Raw genomic sequence first — 11,856 nt, forward strand, 5'->3', positions numbered from 1 at the left:
GCGAATTCAGATTCGCTGATTTTCGTCACTTGCGACGCGGCCGCATGGAGAACGCGGTCGCGTCGCCTAGCGTCAAAGCAACTATGGCATATTATGTATCAAATCGAAGCCCTAGACGTTAGCTTTCCAACGCAACTGGAACCGCGTCGTTTGGACCTCTGTAGCTAAAGTTATAGCCGTTTGAGTGCAGAGAGGTCAGGCTGGACAGCTTAGCAATTTCTCCAACTTCTTGCATTCCTTCCACTTTTGCATGCTTTCTTCCCATCCTCCAAGCCATCCTTGCCTTATAATATCTGAAAACACTTAACACACATATCAAGGCATCTTATGGTAATAAGAGAGGATTAATATTAGCTTTTATAAGTCCAAAGAAGCATGTTTTCAATCAAAGCATATAATTAGGAAGGTAAATGTAAAACCATGCAAATAGTATGAATAAGTGGGTAAAGAGTAGATAAAAACCACTCAATTGAGTACAAGATAAACCATAACATAGTGGTTTATCAAAGCGAACGCGTGGGCCGTTTTGTGCTAAACGCACACCAGCAACACGATTCCAGCCCAGATTTCTGGGCATTGAATTTTTACGCTGATTTCCAGATCACGCGTTCGCGTGAGTGACGCGGACGCGTGGGAGGTATTTTTCGCAACTGACGCGAACGCGTTAGCGACGCGGTCGCGTGGAACAATTGTTGCCAAAGGCACGCCTCCAGCCACGCTTTCGCGTGACTTTCTGTTCACTTTCCATTTCTTTCTAATGCACTTTTGACGCGGACGCGTCAGCGACGCTTACGCGTCGCGTGCAAAATTTTTTTCTTTTTTTTTTTTTGCAATTATGTAGTATGCAATGCTAATGTAAATGCTACGGATAATATCCAGGTTCAATAAAAATAATATAATTTAAAAACAAACAACACGAAATAAAATTGAAAAAGAAACGACCATACCATGGTGGGTTGTCTCCCACCTCGCACTTTTAGTTAAAGTCCTTAAGTTGGACATTGGATGAGCTTCCTGTTATGGTGGCTTATGCTTAAATTCATCCAAAAATCTCCACCAATATTTGGAATGCCAACAGCCTCCGGGGTCCTAAACTAGGCATGTAAAGCTTTTGAGCAGCTTCAAACAGATTCTCAGGCTCCCAGGGTGACGAATGTCAGAATAGATTCCAGGATTCCAAACTTTGCTTTTAAATCCGCCTTTGTGTTGACCTATATTCTTCCATCCGGGCAGTTTAGAAATTGTATTCTCACCAAGATGACCAAACGCCTCCTGAGACCCATTCAATTGAACATGATACCAATCCGTGCACTTCGAATTGAAGCGCGGAACCTTATTGAATCTTGCACACCAGCTCTGAGTACGAGCCATTTCTCTCTTACTCTTAAAGCCGCAGAGAGCTCTAAGCTGGCCATCTGTTTCAAGCAAACCATATTCAAGTGGAAAAGTAAAGATAAAGGTTAAGGATTGTACCCACTTGAAACTTGTATTAGGTGGTAATGGCCTTGGGATAGGTGTTTCCAGTGGTTCTCTAAGCTCTGCTCTCTTGTATTCTTCTGTGAATTCCTCCACTTCTTTGCAAAATTCTTCCACTGCAACTGCGTCTTGATCAAAGTCTTCTATGTCTTCCTCGTCACTCAAGTCATAAGTTGGAGGTTGAGAGAAATCTACCTCAACATCATCTTCGTACTCATTTGGATAACGTTCTTCAGGTTCAAGGAGTTCAGTTGTGGATGCAAGTTCATGACTAGGAGAGCTTGATTCATGATCGTCACTGCCTGTGGAATCAATTTCTTGGTCTGTTTCGTCCAATTTTTCACAAGGTATATGCTTTGGAGGTTGTGCACTATCCTCCTTGGCATCCATTCCGAGCTTCTCGGCGGAATCCTGTACAGTTCTCGATTCCCATGGAGGTTCAGCATCTCCTAAATCTTCAACCACTTCTTCTTTTATAACTATTATGGCTTCCTCCACTTGTTCTAATACAAAGCCATGCTCCTCATTGTCCACCGAAGTTTCTAGTGTCTCCTTCATGCTACGCTCCTCTTTTGATTCTCCACATGTAGCCATGGGAGTACCTTGAGTGCTCAGATGTCAGGAAGCTATTATATTTATTACCTCAGTTAAGGCAGTAGTGAGTTCCAGTATGCCCCTTTGCATCTTCTCTTGCCCTTGAAGAAGAACACGAAGTTTGTCATTCACTGGAGGTTGGGGTGGGTATGAGGGTTCATTGGTTAGGAGAGAGGGTTCAAAATAAGAATGTGGTGGTTCTTGGGAGTAATTGGATTGGAATTGTGGTGGATAAGGGTTATACGGTGGTGAATGGTGAAAAGGAACTTGTGAGTGTGGTGGTGCAAAGCTATGTTGAGAGGATGGTCTATAAGCACAGGGTGGAATTTGTTGGTAACTATCAGGGGGTCCACCATATCTATCAGCTTGGTATGCATTGTATAATGGTCGTCGTCTGTGTTGTTGCCTAAAGGGTTGATCAAGTTCTTGTGGCTCCATCCATCTTTGATTGCTCTGACCTTGATGCATATTCCTGTTATAGCTTCCACTCCTTTCAACAAATTTAGAACCAAACTCAAAGCGAGAGGGGTGAGAATTCATAGTAGCTAATAGAAATAAAAGGGAAAAACAAAAACAAATAAACAAATAAAAGAAAAATATTTACAATAACCAATAATAAGGCACACGTTTGCAGTTCCCCGGCAACGGCGCCATTTTGAAGAACTGAAGATTGATGGTTTAGAAGTTATAATAAATTCTCGTTGCAAGTATAGTTTCTAGACCAAGCAATCAACCTTTCTTACAAACGTTTGGTTGTCACAAGTAACAAACCCCTTAAAAATTGATAACCAAAGTATTTAAATCCCGGGTCGTCTTCTCAAGGAACTGCAGGGAGGTGTTCTTATTAATGGTTATGAGTATTGTAGATTGGGGGTTTTGAAAGTAAGGAACAAGTAATTTAAATGACAAGTAAAATAAATAAATAACTATAAAATAAACTCTTGGCAAGGTATGAAAATTCGGAAGTCCTATCGTGGTTACTCTTATGAGAATTGAGTTTAATCCCACTTAGTTAACCTTTACGAAAGCAAGGGAAAGTCAAGTGAACTAATTAGTTAGATCCCCAAGTCCTAGCCAACTTCTAAGGAAAGAGTAGAGTTAGTGGAATTCAATTCAATTAGAGAAATTAATTAACAATCACGATAAATTTGATAACTCAAGAGCCTCCAGTTAATCAATTAAAGCCAAGAATATAAAAAAAAAACTAAATAAGAATCATAAATCTGAAATACTTCAATTTATATCAAATAAAGAAAATCCTAACATGAATAGTTCATAAGCCAATTTGGCAACATAAGTAATTAAATAAAAGCATTAAAGTATCTGAAAGTGAAAGAGAAATATAAAGTAAAAGGAATATTGAACCTGAGAGGAAGTTGAAATAATAAGAAATCCTAATTCCTTTAAGAGGAATCCTAATCCTAAAACCTAAGAGAGAGGAGAGAACCTCTCTCTCTCTAAGAACTACATCTAAATTATGAAAAGTGAATAATGATCGACCTTGCATGAATGGATGAATTCCCCCACTTTATAACCTCTAATCTGTGTTTTCTGGTCTTGGATCTGGGCCAAAAGGGCTTCAGACGTTGCTGGGGGCATTTTCTGCTGTTTCTGGTGCGTGGCGTCTGTCATGCGTCCGCGTGGGTCACGCGATCGCGTCATCTGGGAGTTTTCCTTATCATGTGTTCGCTTCGCTCACGTGTACGCGTCATTTGCGTTCTGCTCAAGGCACGCGTCCGCGTCAGTCACGCGTTCGCGTCACTGCCTTTTTCTTCAAAAACTCCATTTTGTGCTTTCCTTCTATTTTTGTATGTTTTCTTTCCATCCTTTAAATCATTCCTGCCTTAGGAGATCTGAAAATACTCAACACACAGATCACGGCATCGAATGGTAATAAAGGGTAATTAAAATTGATAATTTTTAAGCATAGGAAATATATTTTTCACATATATAACATAATAAGGAACGGAAAGTAAAACCATGCAATTTACATGAATAAGTGGGTGAATGATTGAATAAATCACTTAAATTGAGCACAAAATACATCATAAAATATGGGTTTATCAGTCATCCGTGCTTGTAAGCAAATCTAAACAAATCAAACATATGCAAATGATGTATACATGCCCTAAGGCTGATGAATCTCATCTATCGGTTATCAAGCAAACCCGACATGTCTGGTAGCGAACCCTGGATAGTCCCTAAACGCGCATCCCCAAGAGTTTATGCATATATATAATCATTCATCAATCAAATATCATCTCATTGGGGAATCCAGGGAGTTTAAGTTCCCGGTAACAACTTGCATCAAAGGGTCAATAGAATCTCATATCTCAACCTGGAGTAAGTGGAGCCGACCCACTGCATTTACCCAGAAAAATACGAAACTCAAATAATTTCTCAAATCTCATATCATACTCGACCGAGAGCAAGTGGGGGTAAACCACTGCATCTATCCCAAGAGACTCAAACCAAACCCGAAGCAAGCAGAACAATGCCACTATATCTACCCAGGCAGGTATACCACAATTAGAATCATGTTCAACATTAATTTCATTATCAATCTCATTAATAATCCCTCTTCAATCTCTTCTCAATTCATATTCAATCTTAACTAACCTCGTTCATCATCATCATTCATCATCATAGTAAATCATCGCATTCATCCTCATCATACACCAACTTGACAATTTGTTCATCTCTTATCGATTTACCAATGCATTTCATTAACTCTCATTTCTAACTCCTCTATCCTTAATCACACTAGCTCTAGACTCTTATCGGGGTTTATAAAGGTTTAGAAGGCTCGAGCAATGGTCGAGAACTTTAAAATTTTACTTTTTAGAAAACAGGGGTGGTCACTTACGCATGCACATGTTCACGTACGCATGAGTGTAAACTTTCAAAACTCGCGTACGCGGACCACCTTCGCGTACGCGGAAGGTTTGGGCAGTGGAGCTTGCTCGCATATGCAGGACTACGTGACAAAGTCACATATACAGCCCAAGTTCGTGTACGCATGGGTGTTGGAAGTGGCCAACTCCTACGTATGCACGATGGTGTCTGCATACGCATAGCATATCAGACTTTGAAAAAGCTGAAATGCTGCAGAAACCAGTTTTTCAGCCCAAATTTCAAACCTTCATATTTTTTTCCACAAAATTCATTTTTCAACCATTTCTGAACCGTTGAAAAGATCGATAAATAAATTTTCATAAAAAACTAATTTTGTAAAGTTTTCCAACTCCGAGGACCAAGTTACGGCCCTCCGAAATCGGTCAAAAATCAGTTTTTAACAAAAAAAAGAATTTATCAACTTTCCAAAAATTCATAAGCCAAAACAGTTTTAACTCAACAAAACAACCCCAAACCACTTCAATCTACTCATTCACAATCAACCAAAATCAAGCCTACTCAATTCACACATTTTATTCCATTCTTATTCATAATCATCATTAGTCAACACCATACCTCGATCATATTCAATCATTATTCGCTCTCTCAATCTTGAAATCATCATCAGACAACAATCAAAACCAATTGCCACTAATCATATCTCAATTTCAAGCATAACATTCAAACAACTTACCAGACTTACCTCCAAATCAAACACCACACAATATTCATCATATTCCTTAAAATAACTCTCTTTCTCTCAATCTTATGTTTTTTCTTTCAAAACGTCAAACTCACTCTCCTATCCCCAAATCCTTGAATTTATAGTGAATTTAATTTTTAAAATCTTTATCTAGTTAATCAAACTCTTTTTTTTGTTATAAAAAATCAATTAAGTTAAAATCACAAATCGACCAAATTATAAAAATCCAATTCTCTTTAAAATCCTTAAAAGTATTCAAGACTTGACTCTTTTAATAATTAATTCAAACCAAACTCATTTTTTAAATTATAACCAAAATTTCTTCAAATTCTTAGAAAAATTCTGGCAACACCTCCCCTAAAAATTAGAGTTTACCACCCATCACGGGTTCCCTCATTTCAACCTCAACACAACAAAAAACCAGTTTTTCAAGTCAACGTTTTCAAATCTGTCATTCAAGACCAATCATTATCGATTTAAATGAAAGAAAACCAAAATTAACTTATTAATTCCATTTTACCAGAAATTCAGAAAATCAACCAAATCAACTACAAACACATGTCAATTTCAACAGAAAATTATTTACATCACAGACATTCATCCATTTGCATTAACCTACTAAACTTGTCAGGTATTCAAAGCCCAAAATATTTTCTTATTTAAAACAGTCCCCTACCGCATGGAATCAAGCTCGCAGCAATTTTAACGCGATAAACCCCTTTTTCCTTGGCCCGCAAGAGCAGCAACTGCATCCATAGTTCCACTTACTTTTGCAACAACAGAAACAGCTTTAATTGCAACATGCAACCTCGATAACTCAATCATAAATCATCAATATTGCGAAATCCTTAATAACATACAACAAAATACTAACGGCGAGAGTTCCGAAACAGAGATACTTACTGCAACAAAAGAATGAAGCAGCAACGACCTCTGAACCGATCTGACAGTAGATCTGACAACTATCCCAAGCGACAGCAGCAACCAGAAGCTCAATGATGACAACTGTAACAACCATGCAGTGACGATAATGTTTCCAGAATTCAAAAGAACGGAAACCAAAAGCAAGATCTTTACCGGAAGTGGATCTCAGCAACGGCAGCACCGTTTCTGGCGACAGAGGTAGCTTCTTCCTCTCCCATTTGCGACCAGCCTGGACGGTGGTAGAAGCTGGCAGCGACAGAGGCAGCTTCTTCCCAATCGTAGCTTGGCACTTTTAATCAAATTTAGGTTATATTGAATAAATTTGAAATCTAATTTAATACCTTAAAATTACTTTAAAATAATTATTTAATTATCAATTTGCTAATCAACTTTCAATCAAGTGTTCTGATTTAAAATTAAAGATAATATAATTAATTTTTTGTTTATAAAAATTAAAGTGTTAAATTCCAAAATCTCAATTATTTAAACTAAATCATATAAAATTCTTATTTTTTTACAACTACTAAGCTTTATAATTTAAATATAGAAAATTATTCAATAATTATAAAATTAAGTACAATTTCTATTTTCATTATCAAAACTTGATTTAATTACTTTTAATAAAATAATTTCTGAAATCGAATCATAATAAGATTTTTCAAAAGTTCTAGGTCTTACATTCGACCCACCTTAGAAAACTTTTCGTCCTCGAAAATTAAAGTAATACAAAAGATATTACATAGTTTTAATACTTTACTTTTGAATACTTTAGAAAAGCAAGAAATCTTGGCATATATATAAATTTTCAAACACTGGATAAGCCATAAGACTTAGATATAAGGGAAGAGTGTGGTGTAAGGCAGAAGTTACAAGATAGGCTCAAAACAAGAAGGTTACATGGTGTCAACACTTTACCAAAACTTGAAGAAACACAATAACATGCAATTTTCAAGATAGATGTTTGCATAAACAATGTGGTCGACAGGCCAACGCTCTTGTTCCCTTAACAAATCAATCACTAGGTGCTTTCCAACTCGCTTATTATAACACCCTTAATATCAAAATGTCACGCTTCTGGCTGCGCCATTCTGATAGCGAGAATATTACGACGACTTCCATATATTTAATAATAAAATAGGAGCCTTTGGCTCGAAACTGTATCGCTGTTTTTTTTTGAAAAACCAAAAGTTCTTTTTATTTGAAAACAAACATGCTTATCCATATATACAAAAAATTTTATACAAGTAACTTATAAATGTAATAATAAAGGTGAGGAAAACTAACTATATATATAAATCATAATTAGGCATGCAAAAAACTCCTTAAAATCTACGTCCATCCTGAAAAGAAAAATCTGTAGGGGGTGAGAACATCGTCCTTGCTAGTTCTCAATAAGGAGTTTTTAAGAATTGTCATAAGATGATATTTTAAATAAAAATATTTTCAATTGCAGTGATCGTCAGTTCATTATCCAAATTTAAAGCACATATTTTTCTTATAAAAAAATTCACGCAAAACAACATTCCATACATTTTACCGCTTACTAAGACACCATTTTAAACAAACTTACCATTGATCCAACCAATTCCGGCCTCTGGCCTAGATTAAATCAATCAACTCGACCTCCGGCCCAGTTCAAAACAAATCACCGCTATTATTAATCCACCACCAATACCTCAAAATAGAAATCAATCACAAGCACAAACAAATACAACACAAACACATTTAAAGAACAGTTACAACAAGTATCACAGTTACCAGGTAAACAGAATTCATCAGATAAGCAAACCAAAATACTTAAGCACACCCAAAGAAAGCAAACAAATGTAACATGATGCATGCCTGTCCTATTGGCTGTGGGCTCACACGTCGGTTATACTGCCAGAACCCGACACATCCGATAGCTAACCGGGATACCGTATCTCGACTGCGCATCTCTAGGAGGCATAAGATCGGGGATTAGTGCCCTACCACCTTCTCCTAGAGGCAGACACCAGGAGAAATAAATCAGGAAATTAGTGTCCTACCACCTTCCCCTAGTAAGGCCATGCATACCGGTCGAGGGATTAGTTCTCTACCACCTTGCAGACAGAGAGGGATAGAATGTGAGGAAAAACGTCGGAAAATTAGTGCCCTACCACCTTCCTGACACCCCATAAAACATAAATCATAAAGAATGCGAGGGAATGAATCGACGGATTAGCACCCTACCGTCGTCCCCACATCCAACTCATCAGTATCATCATTGCCATAATCATGTCTCATTCATTCTCAAATTCTCCGAGCTAACTTCAAAACCATTTTCAAATTTAAACTCTTTTCAAAAGGTTCAAGAAATCATTTAACAGACTTCAATAATCCGTTCCTTCATATTCATTGGAAATCCCCGAGAAGATAACTTTTAAATTAGATTAAATTGAATAAAGCTCATTTTTGTTTTAAAACGAGTTTCCAAAACCGATTTTCCAAAACTAACTTTAACTTCATTTAAGTTTTAAAAACTCTTCCCAAAATATTTAAAACCATTTTAAATCCCCAATGATAAATTCTAATTGAAACATAATCGCTTATTTTTCAATACTACTTAAAAATTTGCTAAAACACCTCAGTACCGGCTCCTTCTTTTAATAAAAATAAAAATCAAATCAAGTAGTTCTTTAATCAATTTAACCAAAATAGAACTTTCAATTTCTCATAAAATTTTGGCAGCATCTCCTCTAAAACTCAAACTTTTGCCACCCTTCAAGGCTCCCAACCAAACCATCATCATAATAACTTCAAACCAAGCATAAGACCCAACTAAACATTCTCAATCAATTCATAAACCATTCAAGCAAGGCAAGAATCCCGACCTTTCATTAAATTCTTAATCGAAACTCAGTTAACCAGTTCTATAGCTAATACAAAACTATCCAGCAATCATTCCAACAACAGCCAACTCAACATAATCGATAAGAGAATCCGAATATCCAACCACCTCAATCAATCAATAATTCAATCAGATAAACAATCTCATTCATCCAAGGAAATTCAATTCAATATTTAAGACTTACAAAAATCATAAAAATACATTTTTCGCATTAATATCGACTTGTAACAATTCTTGAAAGCAAATAGAGTCTAAGAAATCGCCCCTACCTCGAATAGTCGAAACCAGAAAGCTATAAAATGCGTAAAACTCTTTTCCTACCGGCCCACAACAATCACAGCTGCAACCACAGCTCTATCTTACTTCTACAGTGACAGCGGCAACTTTAATCACAACATGTAATGACTGAAACCCGATCCGGAATAAAAAATAGCCGAGAAAATAGAGCAGCGGTAGCAACTGGCAACGTGAAGCTTCGGTGGTGACAGAAACGATGGCAGCGGTGGCAACTGGCACAACAACGGCCATGGCAGCTTTTTCGATGACGATCTCATAGCAGCAGCTCCCTTTTCCTCATGGCTCTTGCGCGACGGTGGTGGCAAGAAGCTCAAAGGCGTTCGGTCTTCCCTCCTCGGTGGTGATGTGACAAAACAGCAACAACGATGGGCTCTGCAGGCGGTGACACGACGCGACGACGATGCGCACTCCAACTCGCGCGAGCTTCCTCAGCGATGACCCTGGTGGTGGTGATGCTCCTGATAGTGAGAATTTGTTGTTGATCTAGATTTTCACAAAATAGAATTCCGTCGTTGAGAGTATAGTCTAGACCAACAATTAATTTCCAAATTAAATGTTTAAATTCAATACAAAATAACCGAGATTAAGAGTACTTTAACCTCGGGTCGTTCTCCCTAGGATGCAATTGAAAGTGTCACGCTTTTGGTTGTGGAGGCAAAGGGAGGTTTTTGCAATCAAAGAACAAAAGATTAAAAAAACTAAACAATAAAAGAACTAAGAAATTATCAAAATTGAAAATTAATGCAAGCAAAGGTAAATAGGATCAAAACTAATGAAAATGCTATAAATGCAATAAAAGAGCCTTGACTTGGGAATGAGAATCTAAGAATCCTATCATTGCCATAACCACAACTATGATAATTATGATGAGTCACTCTCGCCTAGTCAACCCCAACCATCGAGGAGTTAGTCAAGCAAGCATAATTGACCTTAATCCATAAGTCCTAACCAAATTACCAAACTAGTTGATAAAAGGCTAGCGTCAATGGAAACAAGAGTCAACTAACTACCCAAGAATTACCACTAAATATCAGACATTATGACTCTAGTATCCTAGGAACTCAAACCACAAGCCAAGGTAGGAAAATCTACTCAAAATCTAGAGTTGGCATTTTCACAAACACCTTGTATGCATAAAAGTAAAACATGGAAAATTACAAAGTAAAATGGAAAACTATAACCAACTATCAACAATACCAACAATAAACATCCAAACAAACATAAAGAAAGCATGAAACATTAAATTCATCAATCAAAACTTCAAGAACTCAAAATTGCAATTATAAACAAAATAACTTGAACCAAAAGGAAATGAAAGTAAAGACAATGTAATTAAAGAGGAAATTGAGAGTACTTACAATTAAAGAAGCAAAATCCAAAAGAAAAGCTTGCTATAAAATGCTACAATGGAGATGGAAATTAAAACCCTAAGAGAGCAATGCTACACACCTCCTACTCCTACTCCTAATTACTCTCTAAACTATCTAAGTGAGCTCCCTACTTTAATGCCTTCATATGTCTTCAATCCCCCTTCATATAGCACTTCATTTCAGCCTTGAGCCTTCAAAAATTGGGCCAAAAGCCCTCAGAATTCGTGCAGCACATGTTTCATTAATGCAATCACGTGCAGGGACCTGTGCGGACGCAAAGATGCGTGCGTCTGCACACTTGGCTGAATTTCCTCCTGTGCGTACGCACAGGTACTTGTGTGCACGCACACATGCAAATTTCCTCTTGTGCGTACGCATGCAAGCTTGTGCGCATGCACACTTGCCTGTGTGTGCTTTTCCTTATTTTCTTCATGTGTTCTCCCTTGTACATGCTTTCTTCCACTTTTGCTTATCCATTCTTGCCTATTTGACCTGAAATCACTCAACAAACATGTCATGGCATCAAATGAAATAAAAGTGGAATTAAATTGCTCATTTCAAGCACAAAATTACATGTTTTCACATTTATGATCAAATTGGGGACAAAACACAAAAGTATGCTATTTTGGTGCTTAAGTGTGAGTTCGTGTGCTAGAATCCATCCAAAATAAGTCAAAATATACCATCAAATATGGACTCATCAATTCCTCCATACTTAAACAATAGCA

The 11,856-nt window shown here is 37.2% G+C and overlaps 1 pseudogene; it reads right to left on the reverse strand.

Moving 5' to 3' along the window:
• Window positions 1–1,017: 1,017 nt before the first annotated feature.
• LOC148576208 (uncharacterized) lies at window positions 1,018–9,989 on the reverse strand (annotated as a pseudogene).
• Window positions 9,990–11,856: the final 1,867 nt, after the last annotated feature.

The sequence above is a fragment of the Arachis ipaensis genome, chromosome B1 (genome assembly GCF_059453495.1).
Source record: "Arachis ipaensis isolate K30076 ecotype BB chromosome B1, ASM5945349v1, whole genome shotgun sequence".
Lineage (NCBI taxonomy): Eukaryota > Viridiplantae > Streptophyta > Magnoliopsida > Fabales > Fabaceae > Arachis > Arachis ipaensis.